General features: G+C 38.1%; 1 long non-coding RNA gene across 1 annotated transcript; it reads left to right on the plus strand.

The window, feature by feature from the left end:
• Positions 1-2,562: 2,562 nt before the first annotated feature.
• On the plus strand, positions 2,563-14,020 carry LOC140509545 (uncharacterized). Its single transcript, XR_011968810.1, has 2 exons — positions 2,563-2,682; positions 13,612-14,020. It is a non-coding gene; the product is annotated as an uncharacterized lncRNA (long non-coding RNA).
• Positions 14,021-18,800: the final 4,780 nt, after the last annotated feature.

The raw sequence follows: 18,800 nt of genomic DNA on the forward strand, positions 1-18,800 counted from the left end.
TTGTATCAGGAATTGTTGTATAGTAAAACCACGTTTAAAGGTTGCAAAATGAACTGGAGCACTTAAGTTGGGCCCTCCATGATCCCAAGAGCCTCTGGCAGAATCACTCCCTCCAAATCACAGAACCTCAAGTGGGAAGGAACTTCAGAGGCCGCTAGGTCTAATTCATAATTTAATGTGACTCCCTTCAAAAATGTACCTGAGGGTTTGTCATCCTTCTACTCAAGTACCTCTAGTGAAGAGGATGCCTCTCCCAATACAACCCATCCCACTTCTGGGAAGTCATAATTGTTAGGATGCTTTTTCCACCTTAATGTAAGGAAAAGCCTTTCCCTTTTGCAGCTTTCTGGTTCTGTCTTTTATAGCCAGGCAAAACTATTTTAACCCTATTTCTTTATGAAAGCCCTTTAGATAGAGTGCTTATTGCCAAGTCTTTTTTTTCTCTTAGGCTAATCATCCAAAGTGCCTTCAATTTATTCTCATATGGCATGAAGTTGAGACCCTTTACTTTCCTCATTGCCCTCCCTTAGATGACCTTTAGCTTATCAATGTCCTGTGTAAAAAGCAGCACCCAGAAGTGAACACAGTACTACTCCAGGTGTGGTCTGCCTAGGTCAAGGTGCAAGGCTAATATCACCTCCCTAACAACAGAGCCAGTGCTTCTCAAAACTGATAGTTTCAATAAAATCTAAAACAGATCCAGCTGAGCTCTCTGTGTAATACAGGATTGATATATCCCATGCTCAGATTTGTGAGGGATTTTTTTAAACGTATGAAATGTTGAGGAACTAGCACACTTACCATTCTAAGCATCTAGAACATATTAACCAATAACAGCCAAGCAGAAAGAGATTTTCTTCCAAAGGTCATTGGACTCTACATTTCCATGTTATTCTTCCTCTGTTTCTACCCAGTGAGCATTCAAATTGTTCATAAGCTTTTGCATCATCTTGACACAGGACTTATCAATCTCCTCCAGCTGGGCTGGCTCTGAGCTGGGGTAATTGTACTTGCTTGGGGTGAGAAAACCCAGAGAGCAGTCACAAGCTTTGTGTTAATAGATGTGTGTTTCTACAGACCTCCAGTTGCCCCCCTCAGCAGAACATAGGTAGAAACAAAAAGAAATTTCTGATGTTCTATCTTTTCAAGACTCAGAGAAGGTGAAATCTTTTTTATCTGCCTCTAAATATCCATTTTGATAAGACAACAGAAAGCAGTCATGGATCTAGAAAAACCTGGCCCTAAAACTGAGATCTAGGGAGAAACCGGGTGGTGTAGTGGATAGAATGTCTCATCTTTCTGAGTTAAAATCTGGTCGCGGATTTGACCCTGGACAAGTCACTTAACCCTATACGTTTCAGTTTCCTCATCTGTAAAATGAATGGCAAACCACTCTAGTATCTTTGCCAAGAAAAACCCAAATGGGGTCATGAAGAGTCCGATACAAATGAAACAACTGAACAACAGTATGAGGAACTGGGGTCTTACATGAATTAAGGTACTATCACAAACAGAAGATGTCATGGTCACTGAACATAGACTAAAAAACCATGGATTTTAGTCCCATTTCTGCTACTCAGTAACTGTGTGACTCAGGTCAAATTATTTCAACTCTCTGAGAATAAGTTTCTTTATCTGTACAATAGGGATGTTAGTAGCTGCCCAAAAAAGGATTGTTTTAAGGATGAAATGAAATGTGCATGAGAAAATGTGCACATTGAAAGTTATCCAATCCCATACGAATGGAATATATTATTATCTATGTGGGTGAAGGTGTTAAGGCCTGCCCATATGTGCCTGTATAAATAATACACCACTAAGGAAGCTTGAAAAAATTGAGGGTGATAAAGGAAGTGAAGAAACTCCTTAATGTGGGTCACTATCAACTCACAGACACCCAGCATAGTTTCATAATAAAGAAAATAGGCTTAAGTTGGGGTGCCCAGTCTTCAAGGAGACACTGATCATTTCCCCAAGTCTTGAAGTCTCATGGGTAGTAGAGAAAGAAATGGGTGCCACTCTTCTTTGCTCTCCATTTCTTTTTTACAAATCCAGATGGCTCCCATTTCTATATAGCTTTAAATTTTGAAAATCCCTTTTTTCACAGCCTAGCTGTGAGGCAGATACTTAAATTTTATCTTATTCTCATTTTGTATATGAGGGAAATGAGATAGATCCTAAAGGTTAAATAATAGTAAATGGTGAATAACCTGCCCTGGGTCACAGAGCTAGTAAGAGTCTGAACTGGGACTTTGACACAGGTCTTCCTATTCCAAGACCAGTGGTCATTCAAGTTTCACAAGGAAGGACATCAAAAAGAGGGGCCCATCACAGCAGCCACAGGTGTACACATATACCAGGTAACATTTCAAGACCAGTTAGCTCCTCTTTCATCTTGGATACTCAGGAAAGAATATCTTTTCACCTTTTTCTATGCTTCAATCCTCCCTTTAAGCACATTCACTCTTTTACCTCAAATACCAAGTGCCCTCCTGCCTAACCCTTGATCCATCCGGTGCCTTATGCATATCATACCTTATTGAGTCCTCTCTCCAAATATAGCACTCCCCATCAAAATTTCAAAACACCATTCAGGCACATCAGACAAGACTGCTGGTGGGGGAGTCAGGAAGACTCAGCTTCTCATCATTCCTCTGACACTTACCAACTATAGGACCTCAGGTAAGTCATTTTTCCCCTCTCAGCCTTCATTTCCTCTTCTGGAAAAGGTGACAGTAATAGCATCAATCTCAAAAGTCAAGTGTGATAATGTATGTAAACCACTTCCTAAGTATTAAAAAGCACTATGAACCAATAAAGGGAAGCTAGGTGGCATAGTGGATAAAGTACCCAGTCTGGAGTCAGGAAAACCTGAGTTCAAATTCAGTCTCAGACACTTACTAGCTGCATGACCCTGGACAGGTCACTTAACTCTGTTTGCCTCAGTTTCTTCCTCTGTAAAATGATCTGGAGAAGGAAATGGCAAACCACTTCAGTATCCTCAATAAGAAAACTCCAAATGGAGTCATGACGAGTTGGAGATGATTGAAACAACTGAAGGACAACAACAAACGAACCCCCAAAATAGATAAACCATGGGTTAATTTGATTTTTTTTTAAAGGCAAAACTAAATTACAAGGAAAAGGTGAATTCAACACCAATGAAGAAGAAATTAAAATAATTATTAAGGAGTATTTTGCCAATTATATGCCAATAAATTTGACAATCTAAGTGAAATGGATGAATATTTACAAACATATAAATTGCCCAGATTAACAGAAGAGAAAATACTTAAGTAACTCTATCTTAGAAAAAGAAATTGAGCAAGTTATAAATGAGCTCCCTAAGAAAAAATCCCCAGGACCAGATGGATTCAGAAGTGAATTCTACCACATATTTAATGAACAATTAATTCCAATACTATACAAACTATTTGGAAAATAGACAAAGGAGTTCTACCAAATTCCTTTTACAAGTGTAGTGTTGATGTCTAAAGCAGGAAGAGCAAAACAGAGAAAACTATAGACTAAGGAATATTGATGCAAAAATTTTAAATAAAATACTAGCAAGGAAATTAGAGCATAATTATCATATAGTACAACTAGTTGAGACATACTAGGAATATAGGGCTGGTTAAATATTAGGGGAACTATCACTATAATTGACCATATCAATAACAAAAACAACAAAAACCATATGATTTTCTCAATAGGTACAGAAAAGGCTTTTGACAGAATGCAACACTTATGCCTATTAGAAATACCATGAAACACAGGAATAAATGGAGTTTTCCTTAAAATGATATGTAGGATCTATCCTAAACCATCAGCAAGCATTGACTATAATGAGGATGAGTTAGATGCTTTCCCAATAAGATCGGTAGTGAAGAAAGGATGCCCATTATCACCACTATTATTCAGTATTGTTCTAGAAATATTACTTATAGCAATAAGAGAAGAAAAACAAATTTGAAGAAATTAGAATAGGCAACGATGAAACAAAACTGCCATTCTTCACAGATGACATGATGGTATACTTCTACTTGAAATAATTAACAACTTTAGCAAAGTTGAAGGATATAAAATAAACACAAATAAATCATTGACATTTCTATGTATTACCAACAAAGTCTATCAAGAAGAAATAGAAAGAGAAATTCCATTTAAAATAACTATAGAAAATATAAAATACTTGGGAGATTACCTGATAAGACAAATCCAGGAACTATACGAACACAAATATAAGACACGTTTCATGCAAATAGAGAAACAACTAGAGAAATACTAATTGCTCATGGATAGGCCAAGCAATATAATAAAAATGACAATTCCACCTAAATTTATTTATTCAGTGCCATGCCAAGCACCTACCAAAAATTATTTTATAGAGCTAGAAAAAAACAATAAAATTCATCTGGAAGAAAAATAGGTCAAGAATATCAGGGGAATTAATGAAAAGAAATGCTAGGGAAAGTGGCCTAGCCATACTAGATCTCAAATTGTATTATAAAGCAGCAATCATCAAAAATACCTGGTACTGGCTAAGAAATAGAGGGGTAGATCAGTGAAATAGGTTAGGTACTCAAGATATAGTAGTCAACGAATATAGCAGTCTACTATTTGATTAAACCCAAAGACCCCAGCTTCTGGGATAAGAACTCATTGTTGGACAAAAACTCCTGGGAAAACAGGATAATGGTGTGGCAGAACCTGGGTATAGACCAATGCCTGACACCATACACAACAATAAAGTCCAAATGGATACATGATTTGGGTATAAAGGCTGATTTTGTAAATAAATTGGGGAGCAAGGGATAGCGTTTTTGTCAGATTTATGGAGAATGGAGATATTTATGACCAAACAAAATGGATAATTTTTATTACATTAAATTGAAAAATTTTTGCACAAACAAACCCAATGCAACCAAGATTAGAAGGGAAGCAGAAAACTGGGAAAGAATTTTTACAACTAGTGCCTGTGATAAAGGCTTCATTTCTAAAATATATAGAGAACTGAGTCAAATTTACAAGAATACAAGTCATTCCCCAATTGATAAATAGTTAAAGGATATGAAAAGGCAATTTTCAGAGGAAGAAATTAAAGCTATCTACAGTCATATGAAAAAATGCTCTAAATCACTATGGATTAGAGAGATGCAAATCAAAACAACTCTGAGGTACCATATCACACCTATCAGAATGGCTAACATGTCAAAACAGGAAGGTGACAAATGTTGGAGAAAATGTGGGAGAGTTGGAGCACTGGAGCTGTGAGCTGATCCAACCATTCTGGAGAGCAATTTGGAGTTATGCCCAAAGGGTTACAAAGATATGCATACTCTTTGACCCACCAATATCTCTTCTTGGGCCGTATCCCAAAGAGATCACAAAAATGGGAAAAGGTCCCCCGTGAACAAAAATATTTATAGCAGCTCTTTTTGCAGTGGTCAAAAATGGTAAATTGAGGGAATGCCCATCAATTAGGGAATGTTTGAACAAGTTGTGGTATATAAATGCAATGGAATACTATTTTACAATAAGAAAAGATGAACAAACACCAAAAAAACCTAGAAAGACTTACATGAACCGATGCTGAGTGAAATGAGCAGAACCAGGAAAACACCATACACAGTAACAACCACAGTGTGTAAGGATTGTTTCTGATAGACTAAGCCCTTCACAGCAATGCAAGGACCTAAAATATTCCCAAAGGACCCGAGGCAAAATGTCATCCACATCCAGAGAAAGAACTATGGAATTGGAATGCAGAATGAAGCAGACTATTTTCTCTTGTGTTTTGCTTTGCTTTGGTTTTTCTCATGGTTTCTCCCATTTGTTTTAGTTCTTCTATGCAACATGACTAATGTGAAAATGTATTTAATAAGATTGTATGCATAGAACCCATATAAGATTGCATGCTGCCTCAAGGAGGGAGAGGAGAGGGAGGGGAGAAAATTTAAGACTTATGGAAGTGATTGTTGAAAACTGAAAACAAATAAATTAATTAAATTTTTTTTTAAAAAAAAGAATATCAAGGGAATCAATGAAAAAAAAGTGAAGGAAGGTGGCCTGGCAGTACCAGATCTCAACTTGTATTACAAAGTGGCAGTCATCAAAACAATATAGTACTGACTAAGAAATAGAATTGTGGATCAATGGAATAGATTAGGTAAGCAATATACAGTAGTAAATCACCATGTAATCTTGTATTTGATAAGCCAAAGATCTAGGCTTTTGGGATAAGAACTAATCATTTAATAAAAATTACTGTAAAGGCAGTTTGGCAGAAGCTAGGTATAGATCAACATCTCCTACTGTATACCAAGATAAGGTCAAAATGAGTACATGATTTAGACATAAAGGCTGATACCATAAGTAAATTAGGACAGCATGAATATCTTACTTCTCAAATATATGCATAAGGGAAGAATTTATGACCAAACAAAAGATAAATAGTACTATGAGATATAAAATGGATAATTTTGATTACAGTAAATTAAAATTTTTGCATGGACAATTCTGATGTAGCCAAGATTAGAAGGAAAACTGAAAATTCAGAAAATATTTTTACAGGAAATTTCCATGATAAAGGCCTTGCTCCTCAAATATATATGGAACTCAGTCAAATTTATATGAATATGAGTCACTCTCCAATTGATAAGTGGTCAAAGGAAATGAACAGGCAGTTTTCAGAAGAAGTGATCAAAGTGATCTATAGTCATAATAAAAGATGTTTGAAATCACTATTGACTAGAGAAATGCAAATCAAAACAGCTCTGAGATACCATCTCACACGTATCAAATTGGCTAATATGACAGAAAAGGGAAATGACAAATGTTTTGCGGGGATATGGGAAAACTGGGACCCTAATGCATTGTTGGTAAACTGTGAACTGATTCAATCATTCTGGAGAGCTGTTTACCACTATGACCACAGGCCTATAAAACCAAATACCCTTTGACCCAGCAATGGCAATACAAGGACTGTATCTCAAAGACATGGGAGAAAAAGAGGAAAAAGACCCATATGTACAAAAATATTTATAGCAGCTCTTTTGGGGTGACAAAGAATTGGAAATTGAAGGGATGTCCATCCATTGGGGAATGGTTGAGAAAGTTATGATTGTGATGGAATGCTACTGTTGTATAAGAAATGATGTGCAGGCAAATTTCAGGAAAAAAACCTAGAAAGACTGATATGAACTGATGGGGAGTAAGCAGACCCAAAAGAACACTGTGTAAAGTAACAGCAATATTGTAAGGATGAAAATCTGTTTGATCAAGACAATGAGCCAAGACAATTCCAAAGGACCTGTGATGAAAAATGCTCTCCATCTCTAGAGAAAGTACTGATGAAATCTGAATGCAAATTGAAGCCTACTTTTTAAAATTTTCTCTATTTTTATTGTTTTATTTTTGTGTGTGTTTTATTGTTTTATTGTGTTTTCTTTTGCAACATGGCTAATTTGGAAATATATTTTGCATGACTTCCCATGTATAATTGATATAAATTGTTGTCTTTTCAAGGAGAGGAAGAGAAAGAATTTAGAGCTCAAAATTTAAAAATAATTAAAATTAAAAATCATTTTTCCATGTCATTGGAAAAAATAAAATGTAAAAATCAATCAATCAAAAGCTCTATGTAAATTCTAGTTCTCATTCTTATTATTATCTTTGTTGTTGTTCTTGTTGGAGCATCTGGAGCCCCCTTTGGAGAAACGGCTATTAGGTTAACTAATCACATTCAGTTACCAATGGTGAACTGTGGCTTAATGTGTTATGACTCAAGATATTTGCATTTTAACAAGATGCAATGCAGCATGACATAATGGAATGAATTCAGGGTCAGGAAACAGAGGTCAAAAGCCTGATTCTGATACTTACTGACTATAGGATTATAGGAAGGTCTCTTAATTTCCTGAGCATCACTTTCTTCATCCACACAAAGAGGTAAATAAAAGAGTCAGTCAGAGCAGGGAACTCCAGATGGGAGGACTCCTTGCATCTATACAGATCTACAGCTCTATACAGATCTATACAGATCTACAGATCTATCCTGTCTACTCTTTGAGTGATCAATTCAACTACAATGGAAAGACCTCTGGATTTAGAAACCGGGTTTGAGTTTCAGCTCTGTTTCTTACTATTTGTGTGACCCTAGCCATACCATCTGGGCATCTTCGGTTTCTTCATCTGTCAAATGAGAGGGGTTTGGACTAGGTGATCTTTTAGCTCTCAGTCTACTATCCTATGAGCTTCCTAGCTTCCTAATAAGGTTAACATGGAGGTTAGGTGACTTACTCAGCCTGTGAGCTCCTCAAGAACAGGGGCTGCTTTTTACCTTTCTTTATATCCCCTCCCACTCACCTCCATGCTTAATAAATGTCTAGTGACTGATAGGGATTTGAATCCAGGTCTTTAAGACTTAAAGTTGAATGTCTTAACTACTGTCCTAAGAGGTTTCTTTCCAAAGGTATCAAATAGACATGTTAATACTTGAGCTACGTACATCACTGTCTTGCTGGGGGATGGTGTGTGTGTGTGTGTGTGTGTGTGTGTGTGTGTGTGTGTGTGTGTGGTGTGGGAAGGGGGAATCATTTTGGAAGTTTGAAAGTATTATAACAATATGAGCATATTTTTAACCCAAAGATGGTTGAATTTTTAGAGGACGTAGGGGTGGGATTTTATGAACTGGGAGCCACTTTGTGGCACCCTTCCAATCATCCCATTGAAGCAACTCTTTCCTACGCCCTTCCATATAAGGCAAGCGCTGACTGCAGGTGTGATATAACCAATTAACTCAGGCTCATAAAATGGCCTCTTTTTCTCTAAGTTGCTACTAAGGGAGATGTTTTTCCATTCTGCTGAAATAAGGGCTGTCTTGGTTTTCCTTACGTTTCCCTGTTATTTGATGAAGGCCACAAGGGCATGGCCATGAATCCCTGTACCTTTTCAATTAAAAGCAGTTGCTAATTGCATAAGAGCTAGCGGAAGGAAATCATTCTATTGGGCTCATTGAGCCTGTCTTCTGCTCTAAATTACAGTCAGTTATTTGAAATACAATCCCTGAGCAGAAAATCAATCACTTGTCTGCCCCTGGAAAATTGTCACTCATTTTCTGGACCATCTCAAAGCTATCAGAGTGTGCCAGCCACACAATAGACTCATTTAGGCTGGAAGTGGAGGGGGAAAATCATGCATCTATTGGAAACTATAGATTTAGGCAGCCAGGCAGATGCAGTTACCTAAATGGACCCAAGGCAAAGCAGGGGGACATAGCTGAGACTGGATTTTTTATCTATGTGTCACATGAAGAACCAGTAGACTTGAGAATACCAACAGCTGCCTAAATACCCAATAGAGAGTCCATAGAAAAAAAAGATCTTCCTGCCTTTTTATTAATTTCATGGGTCCAGAAATACAAATGAACATTAGAATCTATTTGGATACAATGGAATGTTTATTTCTTCTCGGTAACACTCCATAGAGCCAAGGCGAATATATGTGTGCGTGCACCTACCTATGCGTATGAGTGTGTATGTGAGTGTAAACAAAGCACTTATTTTGGAGCTATTTCCCAATTCACATTTCACACACTAATATGGGCTGGTCCCCAAAGAATGACTACTACCATTCCCCTTAGGATTATATCAGTTACCCTAAGGGACTGAGGATTATTTTCTATATTATACCTCATGAGCCCCAACCAGTGTGTTCTTCACTGATTATCAGTTGATGTAAATGATCTATCAAGTCTATAAGCAAATGCTTTCTAAAATAGTACAGTAAGAACTATTGGTACCAAAGCATTTCTTCAGAAGCCTTGGTACGCATTATCCCATAAAGAAATATGGAGTCCAAAGAAAAAGGGATTTTTGCTTATGGTGCTCATGTGCCAAAAGAGTAAGCCACAACTCCTGGTGCACAGAAGTACTTTTCTCCCTTTGTGGAGTCCTCATGAAGTCCCTGGCTTCATGCGTGGTTGGCCCAGTGTCCCCAGTTATATGAGCAATGGAGGTAGAGGAAAGAAGTGGAGAAGTATGGTATTCTCTCTGGATTCACTCTCCACTCCCACCCTCCATCCCTTGGTGCCCTCTGATACATGCATAATCTCTCTCCCTTCTCAAAATGCTCCTGAAGCTTGACTCCTGAAAGAGTTGCTAAAATGTTATCTACTACACCCTTCTTTTATATTCCTAGGCCCAGGGTGTGACTAATTCTTTTAACCAAACTCCATGTATTTATTTAGTCATCTGTTTTCTTTCAAAGGTTCAAAGCAATTCGTTCCTTTCCCAGCTTGATTAACTAGGTTGTTCACACCTATGCTGTACTCTTGATTGATTGATTCAATAGAGGTGTCTAGGAATTGTCCACATCTGTTTTACACCTTTGCTAGACTGATTCAGTAACTCAAAGAGGTTTTCTCACCTAATAAAGGTATCAAGATATTGCATTACATTAATTGGTTTTGAGATACAGAAAAATTCCCTGTAGTATATATGCATACCAAACTCAATTAATGGAAGGCCTTTCTGTCTCTAAGGTCAGCTCTTTATTCATCAAATAAAATTCTCTCTGCTTATGTATATAAATACATATATTCATGTACAGTTATGCTTATGTGTATGTATTTATGTGAATATATGTAAGAAGATTTTGTTTTATATTTATATATCTATGTATATGTATATAATTGTGCGAGTGTATGTATGTATGTGTGTGTAAAATGTATGGGTATTCAGGAAAGACTAGCACCTCTGGAATGAGGGCTGCTGAGCCCTTTTTAGGGCTCCTCATCCACCCATCACCCAACTCTCACCTGTGGCTCCAAGAAGTTATAACAGCACGTATAGTGGAAACATCCTGGCAAAACAGTCTGGACTGAGAGTTTAAGTCAGATTGAAAGTAACCAATGAACCTCAAACCCATCAGTGAGTTGGGGGGAGGGTGTCTACCTTACACACATGAAGATTTTCCCTGGCAAAATGGGTAGATGAGAAAATATTTGTTCCAACACCATGAAGGTGGCTAAAGTAGGCACTGTGGAGTACTTAGAGCTCATCTATACATCATCGACACCAAGGTCATTCACTGTATCCCAGGTCATTGCCAGTCATCTTGACTTTTGTCCTGCCACTGGACTTCAATGATTCTGGAAGAGAGAGAGTGAGGTTGATGACTTCATTCAGCTCTGCTTCACATAAATCCAATTTATGCATGAGTCAAAAGACATCACCCACACTGTTTTAGCATTTTTATCTACCTCAAAGTCCTGTGATGATGGGCAAGTGACAAATCAACAGGTACAGATACGCTAGAAGCTGTAATCACAACCCTGCACACAGCTGACCTAGGCCATAGGGCTGTCTTCTCCCTGCTTCTTGAAGCAGCAGTGTGATTCTACACCCCAATGGGTGTCTAAGGACCACATTTCATACCTCCTGACATGAAGAAGGGGCTAGAAAAGATGCCCTAAAAATTGTCTGCTTCACCTAATCTTACCCTGGTCTGCTTCCCAAAGTAGACAGGGATCCTTGTGGTTGAAACAAACAAAAAAATGTAGAAAAATGTTTGTGAGGATGATTCCACTTACCATTGGCACATGGAATGTGCACACACTTATAAACAACACAAAACTGAGTAAATCTGAAAGGGGAATATTTCTCTTGAGAAAGAACTCATCAGGTATTGCATCCAAATAGCAACCCTGAGTGAAACAAGGCTGGCAAATGAAGGGCAGCTTATCAAAGTCAGAACCAGAAAGGGTCAAGGAACTGTTGACATGGTGTCTGTTGCCCAACTTCAGAAGAAATGCCGGAAACAGAACAGAGGTCTCTTCCTCAGTCTGTCCAATACTTTTGATATTGTCTGTCATGAGGGTTTTTGGAAGATCATGGCAAAATTTCAGTATTGTATGCCAGTTCTATGATGGCTTGCTTACATGGGTTCTGGAGATTGGACAATGCTCTCACACTTTCCTAGTCACTAATGGAGTGAAGCAGGGCTGTGTGCTTGCTCCCATGCCTTATAGCATGATGTTTTCAGTAATGTTGTCAGATGCCTTCAAAAAGGACAAAAATGGCATCAAGGCCAGCTATCACACCGATGGTAAATTACTTAACTTGAAATGAATATAAGCCAAGACTAAAGTGCAGGGAGAGTTAGTGCATGACTTTTTATTCATGGATTATTGTATACTCGATGTAGTCTCTGAGGCTACGATACAACAGAGTATGGATCAATTCTCTTCTGGAAGTGTTAATTTTGTCCTGACAATGAAGACCAAGAAAACAAAGGTTCTCCAGCCAGCACAACACCGTCCACACATGGAACCATCAGTTATAGCAAATGGAGAGATTTTGAATGTTGTGAATAAGTTCATTTATCTTGGCAGTCTATTTTCCAGGGATGAACATATGGACAATTGGGTTGATGCATACACTGCCAGAGCTAGCTCAGTGTTTGGGAGGTTCGACAGGAAAATGTGAGAGAAGAGATATTAGACTGCCTACCAAACTGCTCCATGATGATGGTGATGATGATGATGATGATGATGATGATGATGATGATGATGATGATGATGATGATGATGATGTTGGCAGCTTTATATAATACTTTAAGGATTGCCAAGTGCTTTACAAATATCTCATTTTATTCTTGCAAGAACCTTGGGAATGAGGGAAATGAGGAAATTGTTATCCTCATTTTAAAGTTGAGGAAATAGAAGGGAGAGATTAAGTATCAAGTGACTTGACCAGGGTCATACTGCTAGTATCCAGTGTGTGTGTATACGTGTGTGTGTGTGTGTGTGTATGTGTGTGTGTGTATGTGTGGTGGGGAGGACCTGGGTTTGAATCACAGTTCTACTGCTTAGGACTTGTGGGATTTGGGGAAAATGATTTAACTTCTCTGGGCCTCAGTTTCCTCATCTAGAAATTGAGGTAGATGAATTAGATAGTCTCTACTGTCCCTTCCAGGACTATCTATGATCCTGTCATTATCACCTCACTGGAAATGTTTGTTGTCTATATGAACATTCTATGTACAGTCAATTCATATAGTATATGTTTATGGGTTAAAAATAAAAGCAGAATGTGTGGCCCTTTGAAGTAGGTGTCACTTTGGAACATGGCTCCATCTTCTAATTGAGGGCAGTGAGAGCCAAGGGAAGCCACTCAAAACCCAAACCAAAAACTTGAAGGAAAATATATTTAACCTAGTTTCTTACCTAGAGTTAGGAAAAGTTTAAGCCTTGAGATTCAGAGGATATACAGATTTCTCTTGGAGGATCATTGGATCTTAGAGTTGGAAAGCATCTTCAAGGTGATCTGGTTGAGTCTTTTTATTCTCGTAGTTGTTGTTCAGTTATTTCTGATTTTCACAATGCCATTGGGGGAGTTGTCTTGACAAAGATATTGGAGTGGTTTGCCATTTCCTTTTCCAGGTTATTTTACAGATGAAGAAACTGAGGCAAATAGGGTTAAGTGACTTGCTCAGAGTCACATAGCTAGTAAGTATCTGAGGCTGGATTTGAATTCAGGTCTTCCTAACTCCAGGTCAGGTACTCTATCTACTTCCCCAACATAATTACTCTGCCACTTTATTCTACAGATGTGGAACCTGAAAGAAAGAGAAGAAGAGGGACTTATTTGACAGAAGTTGCACATGCAGTAATTAGAAGAGCTGGGATTTGAATCCCCAACCTTGAATTCCCACCCCAATGTTCTTTCCATTGAACTCTGAAAGGATTGGTTGACAGAAGTGTTAAGAAATGATGGATGTGAGCAGAATTCTGAGAGAAAGTTTAATAGAACAGAACCTAGGCAGGAATAGTCAGGTTTTATAAAGCATTTTAATATAATTTCATGTATTTTATTATCTTGTCTTAAATGGGTACTACTAAGTGGTTCTACTTGGCAGATTCACTTATTAATCACTTCATATATTATTCATTTATTAATCATTATGTTTAAATGTACTTTCAAGTTGATAAATAAATAGCTAGATTTTTATTTACCAACTCACAGCATCCTCCAATTGATTTCAATTCTCTCAGCAAACTCATTTCACTTGAATTCCCCCAAGTAGAAAAGCTGTTTTGTTTCATATACTCAGACTCCTGGCATTACAACCACTTAGTTGAAGGCTCACCAGGCTTTGTAGAAGCATTTGTTTTTAGGTTCTAATAACCTAGTTGAGTATTGCCATGTAACTAACAGAATATATATATTATAGAATCTCAGAGCTGGAAGGGACCTTAGAAGTCATTTAATCTAACCCCCTTCTTTTAGGGGAATGCACCTATGATTTCATTTGTGTAGAATTTCCTGAGATGATAAGAAGGGAAGGGAAGGGAAGGAGAGAGATGTTAAGTGACTTGCCCAGAAGTGCACAGGAAGTAAGTGCCTGAGGAGAAATTTGAACTCAGGTCTTCCTGATTCCAGATCCAGGGTTTTATCCGTTGCTCTGCTACCTAGCTGATTCTACCATTACATAGCATGACTACCCTGCAGTGATATTCTTAGAGAGTGGCCGGAGGCAGTGAGATGCTCAGTGACTGACTCAACATCATACATCCAGTATGTGTTAGAGGTGAGTCCAAGGCCAGCTATCTACGAGGCAGCATTGCTGCTCCTTCTTGACCAGAGATTCTCTCTACAACATCTTCTACAAGGGGTCATTCATCCTCCCCTTAATGGTGCAGTGCTAAATGGCTCCTTCCACCAACTTTCCTGAACAAACCCATTATGCATTTGGACAGCTCCAATTATCATGAAATCTTTCCTTTGTATCAAGCCAAAATTTTCCAGTTGCTGGGGAAGTCTATCTAGTTGCCATGATTCATATCCCATAAGTTTTTTTCACAATTCCAGACTGATGGGATCCTTACCACATGCCTTCTCCACTAGAAAAATATTTCTATAATATAAGCCCCACTTTACATCAATACATCAAGAACCCATGATTTTGCTAGCATGAGAATTCTATCAACTTATATTGCTCACAGTGCACTGATAATTTATAGTCCTAGAGAATTTTGTGAAGCTCAGAGATTTTAAACTTGTCTGTAGTCATATAGCTAATTAATGGTGGAGGTGGAATTTGAAACCATGTCTTCCTGCCTCCAGATTTTTCATGAGGTTTGTAACAGCAAAGATTGGGTTAGAGTCCCCCAAGATTTGCTACAAGCACCCAATAGGGCTCATTAAGCTTTTTCTTCTTATATTTAAAGAGTCCAATCTCAGGTGAATATTCTGAAGTTTACACCTTCCCAGGATTTTAGGGCAGCTATTGGCTGAATAAATGTTAAGAACAGAATGAAAATTCAAGAGGTGGCCATCTGTAATCTATAATCCAAGGAAGTAGGTGATATATTTTAAAAGAAAAACACTTTGATTTAGGTTGAGATGAGAAGTATAGTTATTTTTCTAAAGAGAGAGAGAGAAATCTCAGCAATAGAGGGCATAAAGCAAAATAGTGACATATTAGATCGGTAAACCCAGATTAGTATGAATTCATAACATAAAATTTGTTAGGATACTCTGTTATCTCTATATAGTTTTGGCCACTGCCAAGGGAAAAGGCCTTGAGACATCTTCCTTTGAAAAATAGCAGTTCCTTGCGTGAAGGAATTATACCTTCCAGTGGGATTCTTCTGCATGTAAATGGTAGTCTAGAATCTAGGGAAGAAAAATATCATGAGGATCCTATTATTAGGAAGTAAAAGACCTCAAATGTGGGAATCTAAGTATATATCCTTGAGCCAGCAATTTCAATACATTTAATTAGGATATTCCAGAAGTCTCACTGCAATTTTGATCCATTAAATCTTAAAACTGCCCAAAGAATTTTTGAACTCCCTATACTCATAAAAGAAGAGTGCTCACAGTGAAATTTGAAAGAAGGACATTCCAGACACAGAAGACAGGGTCAAAAACAGAAATCGGAAAGCACCAAGCATGGTAGAAATGGTAAGTAATTCCCTTTGACTGAAAATTATGTGAAGGGGACTAGGGTAGAGAGGTAGTCTAGCTGTAGTTTGTGGCAGGTTAAGAACTTTGGGCTATATTCTATAGGCTATGGAAAGACATTAACAACTTGTTGGGCATAGTTTTTTTTTTTCCCCAGAAGGAGGGAAGATCTGATCAGACTGTGCTTTGGGGAGATGATTCTGGCAAAAATTTGCAGAATGGGTTGCAAGTGGGAGAAAGGCTAGGGTGAGCAAGAAAGGCTTCATGGAAAAAAGTGACATATAAGTAGTTTCTTGAATAAGGGTAAGATTCTGGGGTGTGCTGGAGTCAGCTGAAAACAGAGAACCAATTGTTGAATTTTCAGTGTAAGCATTTACACCTTGGGAAATCAGTATGGAAATCAGCAAGCATTACCAGTCAGTTTGATTTATTGTTTTGTAGATTGTTGAGACATAAGAAAGTGATGTAGCAAATGTTAATAATGAGGATTAAACTTAAAAGTGTCATACAGACTTTTTTTTCCTGGAGAGCTGGTTGTTAAACATTTACCAGAACATGCCTGATGAGATTTCTATAGATAAATATGAGGAGATGAATATTCCAGTAAAAGGAAAGTGGATAAAGAAGAATAATACAGAATAAGTTTAGGGAATGGACCATTCATTAATCAATCAGCAAATCATTATAAAGTATTTGCTATGTGCCAAACACTGGAATAATCACTGGAGATTCAAAGACAAAAGTCTTTGAAAAGACTTAAAGTCTTAGTTCAAAGAGCTTAAATTTTGGGAAGGGGTAACTACATCGCAGGTAGTTAACAAGCACTTATTAAATGCTTACTGTAAGCGAGTCTCTGTGCTAAGTGCTGGGGATAATAATAAAGCCAAAACCACATCTTTTCTCTTAAAGAGTTCACATTCTAGTGGCAGACATAGTACATACAAGATAATTTAGAGGGTCAGATATGTTTATAATAATACCTAACATTTATGTAGAACCTACCATGTGCCTGGCTAAGTGTTTTTTACAATTATTATTTCCTTCAATCCTCACAACAACCTTGTAAGACAGGTGCTATTATTATTCCCATTTTACAGATAAGGAAACTGAGTCAAACAAAATTTAAATGACTTGCCCAGGGTCACACAGCTAGTTTGTGTCTGAAGCTAGATTTAAACTTGGTCTTCCTAACTCCAGGTACGGCACTCTACTTACTGTATCACCTATTTTCTCCTTTATTCTGTTTATATGTAATAAACATCTACAAAACAAACAAACGATTGCCCAATACTCAGCAGGTCAGGGCAGAGGGGCTTTCAGCACTTGGTGGGATCAGAATACAGGGTCAGAACTAGACAAAAGTTATTGTCTAGAATGGCCTCGAAGAAAGGTCTTAAAGTGAGGGATTCCTTTAAACAGAGATGAGTAGGGCATATATGGGTGAGAAATAGCAAAGGAGGCTGTATTTAATGAATAAGCTCCCTGTGCCAAAGTCCATTGGCATGGGATTCTTTCCTTATTGGTGGATATGAATGCCCTGAGCCTGCTGGAGGGCTGGGGGAGGAGCAGAGCAGGTGAGAGTCAGAGAGAAGAGAGCTCTGGAATTCTTTTCAAATTTTCTTCAAGCTTGTGTCTTCAGGCACCTCTGGCTTCCAGCTTTGAGAAGGAAGATGGAAGAGGCCAACCTCACTTCAGGTTGCTGAGGAAAAGAAATCTGGCAAGACACGAGAGGAGCCGACAGTCTCCATCATGTACCTATCCCCATAGGTTTCTGGGAAAGAAGGGCACGATCTAGGACTTTGTCTTTTGGGTGAGATGAGTTATCTTGCTCCAGATAGGAGAACTCCTTTGCTCTGTATTGTCCTTCTCTAATTTTTGTTTGGCTGTGATTTGATGAATGGAATTCTTTGCTGTTCACTATGTATGTTCATTGTAGAACTGGTATTTGGTGGGAAGGGAGTCAAGCCTTGGATGTAAAACTTGGGTCCTCCTCTCCCCAATAAAGACACAGAGATCAGAAGTTAAGCTGAACCTGATCATAGTCTCTAGATGAGGAATATTTAATGGAGCAGGTATAAGTCTAGCTCTCTACCCCCTTTCGCTGAGGAATTCAGAACAACCTCGTGGTCTAATCTCTACCTCTTTTTCTGGCAAAAATGAAAGTCTCCCTTAGAGAAGGGTAGAGAGACAAGGACACACAGGAACATCCCCATCCCCATGCCACGTGTAGGGGGACAGACCCTTGCAACATATGGGGCCTCTCTACACAAATATTATCAGGTCCTGTTTCTCAAATATGTGACACTTAGGGGATCTCTCATGAACTCATGTCAAGAGTTTTAATCTACAAGTAGGAAGCAGAAAAATGGGTTAAGGGATTAAGAAGTTGAGTAAACCATGAGGAAGGGGTAATAGAGGGTGGTTACAAAGAGAGCTATAAATTTATGTTGATCAGTTTAGAAACAGACTGAGCTCCCAATCATCATTAGCCCACGCATTTTCTGGAAATATCTCTATGGTTTCCATATTCATTGATAAAGATCCTCCTTTCACTTCCTTCCTCATCACCCCAGTAAAATAGTCACCCAGATACCAGATGAACATTTTGATGGAGTCTTATGATGCAACTCTATCAGGCAAAGTATATTGTTATTGCAATACATTTTACTGCTCAATTAGAATATATTATAAAATACGTACTTAGGAACAATTACTACAGCAATTCGAGGCATCTGATCCCCTGATGTGGAAATTCAAAGCCACACAATCATTTTTAGCAGAGAGATGTTGCTGTGGGTAAAGGTGATGCTCAGGATTGCCAATTATGTG

Source organism: Notamacropus eugenii, chromosome 6 (assembly GCF_028372415.1).
Source record: "Notamacropus eugenii isolate mMacEug1 chromosome 6, mMacEug1.pri_v2, whole genome shotgun sequence".
In the NCBI taxonomy this organism is placed as follows: domain Eukaryota; kingdom Metazoa; phylum Chordata; class Mammalia; order Diprotodontia; family Macropodidae; genus Notamacropus; species Notamacropus eugenii.